A 6,000-nucleotide genomic window follows, 5' to 3' on the forward strand; every position below is an offset into this window, starting at 1 on the left:
ACACATCAAGGTGGGCCCACATAGGTTGAGTGTATGGTAGTTATGATGTCTTCTCAAAGGCATGCATACTTGGTGGAAGAATGGGTGAATGGACGGTTTACAAGCAAGGCACAAAAATAAAAATAAAAATCCACATCCAACATATACACGTGCATGAAGACCGCAAGATGAGCGTGACTGTCTGATTTTTCAGTGGGACCCGCTCAGATGGTCCACTCCTACTCTCTCTCTCTCTCTCTCTCTCTCTCTCTCTCTCTCCCCGAGTGTGATAAGATTGTAAAGTCCTTTAGTACTAATCGCAACTTACCAATCAAAAATTTTAAAAAGAAAAGAAAAAAAAAAAGGTAGTGTAAATTGAGGAACACTCCCGAACCGTTAGATTGTTATCTCCTTATGTTAGGTTGGGTGTTGATAAGGATTAGATGGTTTTAGGTTAGGTGAGCTGAGTTTATCTCACACTCTTTTTGGCTGCCTACCAACCCACCATCCACTGGGTTTTCTTTCTTTCCTTTTATGTTCTTCCCAGAGTGTTGACTTGGGTAATTGTGTTTCTAAGTTTTGGTAAGGATGTTGCCAACTGAGATAATGTCTAATTTGGCCTGGTGGGGTCCATGGATGGGTAATCAAGATTATTGGTGTGATTGTCTCCTCCTTAAAATATTAACAGTCCATTTTTAATATCAATGATATATAATAAACGATAAATTTTAGGTCCATTTTTTAATAACTAAATGGTATCCAAATGAAATAATTTTAAAGTCATTTAAAAGTTTATTGAATTATCTTTCTAACAAATATAAAATTATATAAATTAAACATGTACGAGGAATGCATAGTTGTTTTTATAATATTAATGGCCAATAGTAAAAATCAACAATATAGAATGAATAATAAATTTTAAGCCAACTTTTAAACAATCAAATGGCATTCAAAAGAAATAATTTCGAAGTTATTTAAAAGTTCATTGAATGCACAAGATTACTACGATCAGTGGCTCATAGTGAAAATATTAGTAATATACAGTGAATATCAGTGATCCACACTGAATATCAATGATCCACACTAAATACTGGCGATTCACAGTAAATATCGACGATCCACATTGAATATCGACAATCCACGATGAAAATATCAGTGATCCACACTAAATATTGGTAATTCACCATATAACATTTATCCATTAATTAATCATAAAGGGAACAATAAAGAAAAAATGAAAAAGGAAAAATGAATGAAGAATGGAACTGAAAAAATACTATCCTCCCTTCTTTTGAGAAAAAATAATAATCAAGAGGTAAACAGTGAAATATTATTCGTGCAGCAAGGGCCTCACATTTTTAATCCATCTATATCTTTGGTGGGGCTCACTGAATTTTCATGACGCAAATCCAACACGTCCGCTTATAAAATATTTTAATTTCATATCATGGGTCCAAATTTAAAAGCAAAACTCAGCGTAGGTGAACTACACCGGATGAATTAGCTGACAATTAACACAAAAAGTTAACGTAATTAAAATAATTTAACTTTCGTATGGACAAAGTAATACAGGGACACAACGTCGTAGCATGGGGCTATTTGGACCAATATCCTCGGGATTAACGTCGTCAGCGAGCGATGTTCGTGCAGAAGTCCGTGGGAAATGATACAATAGATGCTGCAGAACCATAACATGGTAGAGCATCTCTCCACAATCTACGTATCAGGGTGATGTATTGATCGGGCCCACCCACATGCTCGAACCACCATGCATGCCTGTGCTTTAAAAATAAAACCATGATATTCTATCTGCTGCATACTTGACCGTTAACGGTTGTTGTCTTCCATCGTCATTTTAATTGATACGAATGGACGGGTATGATTTTCTTGGAGAAACATACCATAGGCATGCCAGAGTCCTCAAATGGTCGGATCCGATTTTCATATAATGCTGCCACGTGTCTTGTGCAGAGATGGCTCTACCATATTACAGTTCTCCAAGCTCTACTGTATCATCATCACCACCGCCATTATAAAGTCCTTCAGCCTCACCACGGACATGATACATACCACCTGTTTTTTTATTAATTACATATAACTACCTAAAACAATTTTAATTAGATATTACACCTTAAATTTCCACTTTCTGTCTTACCTTAGTAGCTGTCGGAAGTCTATTTTTAAAAATGACAAAAATGTCCTTAAAAAGTAGAAGCCTTGTACGTGATCTGAACCATTGAAAAGTATGTGGATACTGATTTCGACTCTTTGAAGATAGTGTCGATGTACAAAATTCAACACTAGGCGGCTAATAATCCGTCTTGTTTAAAGTAGGTAGACGATTGTGTAGGCTGTTCAAAGTACACGAATGGCAATTTGAACTTTTGTGACATGATGGACAGTGATATAGACCGCTCTTGAATAGGTGAACAATGATACAGTGTTCTACTATTGTCGATAATGACCAGTCGGGTCACTATGTGACAACATATGACTACTTGTAGAGTATTTTTGTCATTTTTATAAATGAGTGGAAGCTTAGATGGACGTGACTCCGATCATATAGAAAGTTGTAATTGAGGAAACTCATTGATGGAATGTTAATGTCTATGGATTTTTGTAGAAAATTTCCTCAATGAATTAGGTTTTACTAAATAGTGCCTCCAGTGCTTGTAGATATTTCTAGCATGTGCTTTTTAAGAAAAGAAATTATATTGCTCTCCATCTTTGCCTTCTCTTTATAACAAAGTAAGAAATCAAAAGTGGTGAGGCCTACATAGTGTGTATCTCACATTCAACTCATCTCATAGATGCACACCAATATCATACAAGCTAAAATATGATAGATCGAATCATAAGATGGGCCAATACATGAAAAATAATGCACGTCAATTAAAATTTGTCAATTTAAGTGTGTTGTTAAAAATATATCTTAAATTTAAAGATCTTCGACCAGTCCTGAGAAAGTTTGGCTCGAAGTCGAACAACAATGTATTTGGAATTTCCGAGATATTGGACCAGTCGAAGGACAAGCTCGACCAATTAAAGCTCTGTCTCGACTAGTTGAGGGTTTCACAGATTGTGGGGAAACTGCATAAATTTGAGACAAGATTTTTCACGTTAAATCTTTTTGTTCTCTTGTATTTGCTTCGTGCTCTTAGATTATTATCCTAGATTCATTTCTATGCGATTCCGCAGCTCAATCCCCAACAAAGTGTAGCTCATTTGATAATCCAACTGACTTGATATTTTCTTCATGTTATAAGCATAGCATGGTGCATTTGTTTATTGGGTTGGATGTTATACACATAGCACGTTGGCCCCACAAGTATTGAATTTTACTACTTATAAAGTTAAAAAAAAAAATGAAAAATAATTATAGCAATAACTGAGCGCTTTTTTATAATTTCACTCCGTAGAACCTCCATATAATTTTAAATCATAAAGGCATTACTATTTGGCAAAATATAGATTCTTCGGTAATTTTGTGGTAAAAACCCCTCATATTTAAAGGAATTTTTAAGTGGTTTTATTTAATTATGCATAAAAGTTAGCATTTCATAAAATTCTCTTTTATAAGGAAGTTTTCTAATTCAATGCCCATGTGATGCTGTATACGCACAAATATAAGATTGCGTGAAATCAGAGCCTTCCATGATATTAGAAATACTTGTGAGATCTTCTATCTATCAATTAATCTTCATCTTCATGTGGACCACAAACAATGGAAATTTGATGCCGTGGCCCATGAAAATGGCCTGATTTTTATGCCAAAAGATTGAACCAGTGTAGCTCACCAGACGTAAAGCTCAGATCTCAAACACGTGTAGGACTGTGACATATGCTTGTGTCTGGCACACGTTGTGTGAAATCAGCTAACCTCCACTTTGACAGAGACCTCTTTTATCGTATTGGTACTTTGATGAGCCGTCATAGGACCTAAATTCCCTGCGATAGCAAGCTAGGAAGGGCCACAATGATGTATGTGAGAAATCCATCCTGAGTATCTATTTTCATGTTGGAACATGGTCCCCAAAAGATGAGGCAAATCTAAAACTTAAGTGGACCACATAATAAGTATTGTACACGAATTAAACCGAGTCGAGCTTGGCACAACTCAACTCGGCTTGGCCGCTAGCTGATCTTAGCTCGAACTCGGCTCGCATTAGTTCTCGAGCTTGATTGGCTAGCTCGGCTCAGTTCGGTCAACAGCTCGGGCCAATTTGAGCTGAGTTCGAGCCTGTGCGCATTTTCTCAAACATATGGAGTGCACCTTCAGTTTATCACAGTGTGTAAAACAATAACAGCAGTTTATAGGTATTTCATTAAACACTCAGTGGGCAGCATTAAAATCAAGATGTAGGGGTATTTGTTTCATATCCATACCTTTCTAGCCACCAGCTGACACTTCATGGAGTCATTTCATCAAACACTCGGTGAGCAACATTAATATCAAAACAATCGAGTCACCGAACTGATTCGATTCAAGTTGAGGTTTGATCTGAGTCGATTCAATCTTGGAGAAGCTTGAACTCAGATCAAAATTTTTTCAAGCTCCAAAAATTAGCTCAACTTGGCTCGAACTTAATTTCGAACCAAGTCAAATCGAGCTTTTTTGAGTCGATTCAAGCGACTTAACCAAGCTAACTCAATTCGTGTACAACATAACAGAGGATTGAACTTTACAATTGAAACATCCGTAGGGCCACAGAAGTTTTATATCAGGCTAATTTTTTGAGTTTTCAGTTAAATGACCTTATGAATGGTATGAATGCATATAAACATCATGATGGACCTAAGGTGGTTTCAACTATAGGCATTTATCTACTCACTTTTTCCCATCCTGCAACCCACTTGATATTTGAATTCGCATCATTTTCTAGCCTATGTTTTAATATTATCCAAAAAAATAAATGAACAAGGTAGATTTCTCACAGACATCATAATGGCCCCACCTAACTTCCCATCTCAGGAACATCAAGATCACCATACAAATCAACATGACCTGTACATATTCCACACTATACTTTGATTCAGCCCTACTAAAAAGAATATCATTTTCTTATATACTAAGAATGTTTTGAAAAAGGTAGAAAGCTCGTGCTCTCCTTTATCTAGAAAAATATGGTCTCCTAACAATCTAACAGCTATTCTATTCCCATTTTCTATTGAGCTTGTTTGGAATAATTCTCATTTCACAATATCATTGACGGTATTATAATCATAAAAAGCTATTGTTTTATAGAAATTTTTGAGCAAGCTTCTGACAAGTTCAGATTTTCAACCCTGCAATATATTTCCCCTTGGAAGTATCTCTGATCATGCCACTAATAATGAGCGGGACAAAATAATTTCATCAAAATAGTTGCCTGTCCATACTACATATATTAATCAAATAATACCTCTATGATTAGAAATTACATGGAGGTGCTTTCTAAGTATGAAATTATTTTTTTTAAAAAAAACTCCCTATTTATTTTTTCTTTAAAAATTAATTAAATTTAAGATTTGTGGGGTCCACATGGGATATGTATAACAGAAAATCCATTTAATGTATGCATCACACCTTAGTAATAACAAGAACAAAACATATCATCAAATGGGCTAGACTTGATTATGGACGAAGATCTAAGTAAGATATGCACTTCTTCGAGGATGACAAAAAATTGATCAACTTTCATTTGGTATTTTAGTCTAAATTTTTTTGCCCCTCGATATTCAATCAAATCCTCTTTTTTAAGGATTGAATCCACCTTCATGGTCTCATATTTAGTAATTCCTGAACTACTTCTGAATTAAGAGTAGTTGAAATAAGCAAGAATACTATTTCCACATAAAATACCATTTATGGGTATTTCAATCGAGATACCAAAACATGAATACTTTGAATGGTGTATGTTACTTTTCATGAATTGACCCACCTTAGACTGGATCCATCATATTTTTGTTTCATCCAATTATAATATAGGTGTGCATTTGTTAGATAATTTGGATGTGAGTTAAATACCACATCGAGCCTTA

The sequence above is a fragment of the Magnolia sinica genome, chromosome 8 (genome assembly GCF_029962835.1).
Source record: "Magnolia sinica isolate HGM2019 chromosome 8, MsV1, whole genome shotgun sequence".
NCBI classification, from domain to species: Eukaryota; Viridiplantae; Streptophyta; class Magnoliopsida; order Magnoliales; family Magnoliaceae; genus Magnolia; species Magnolia sinica.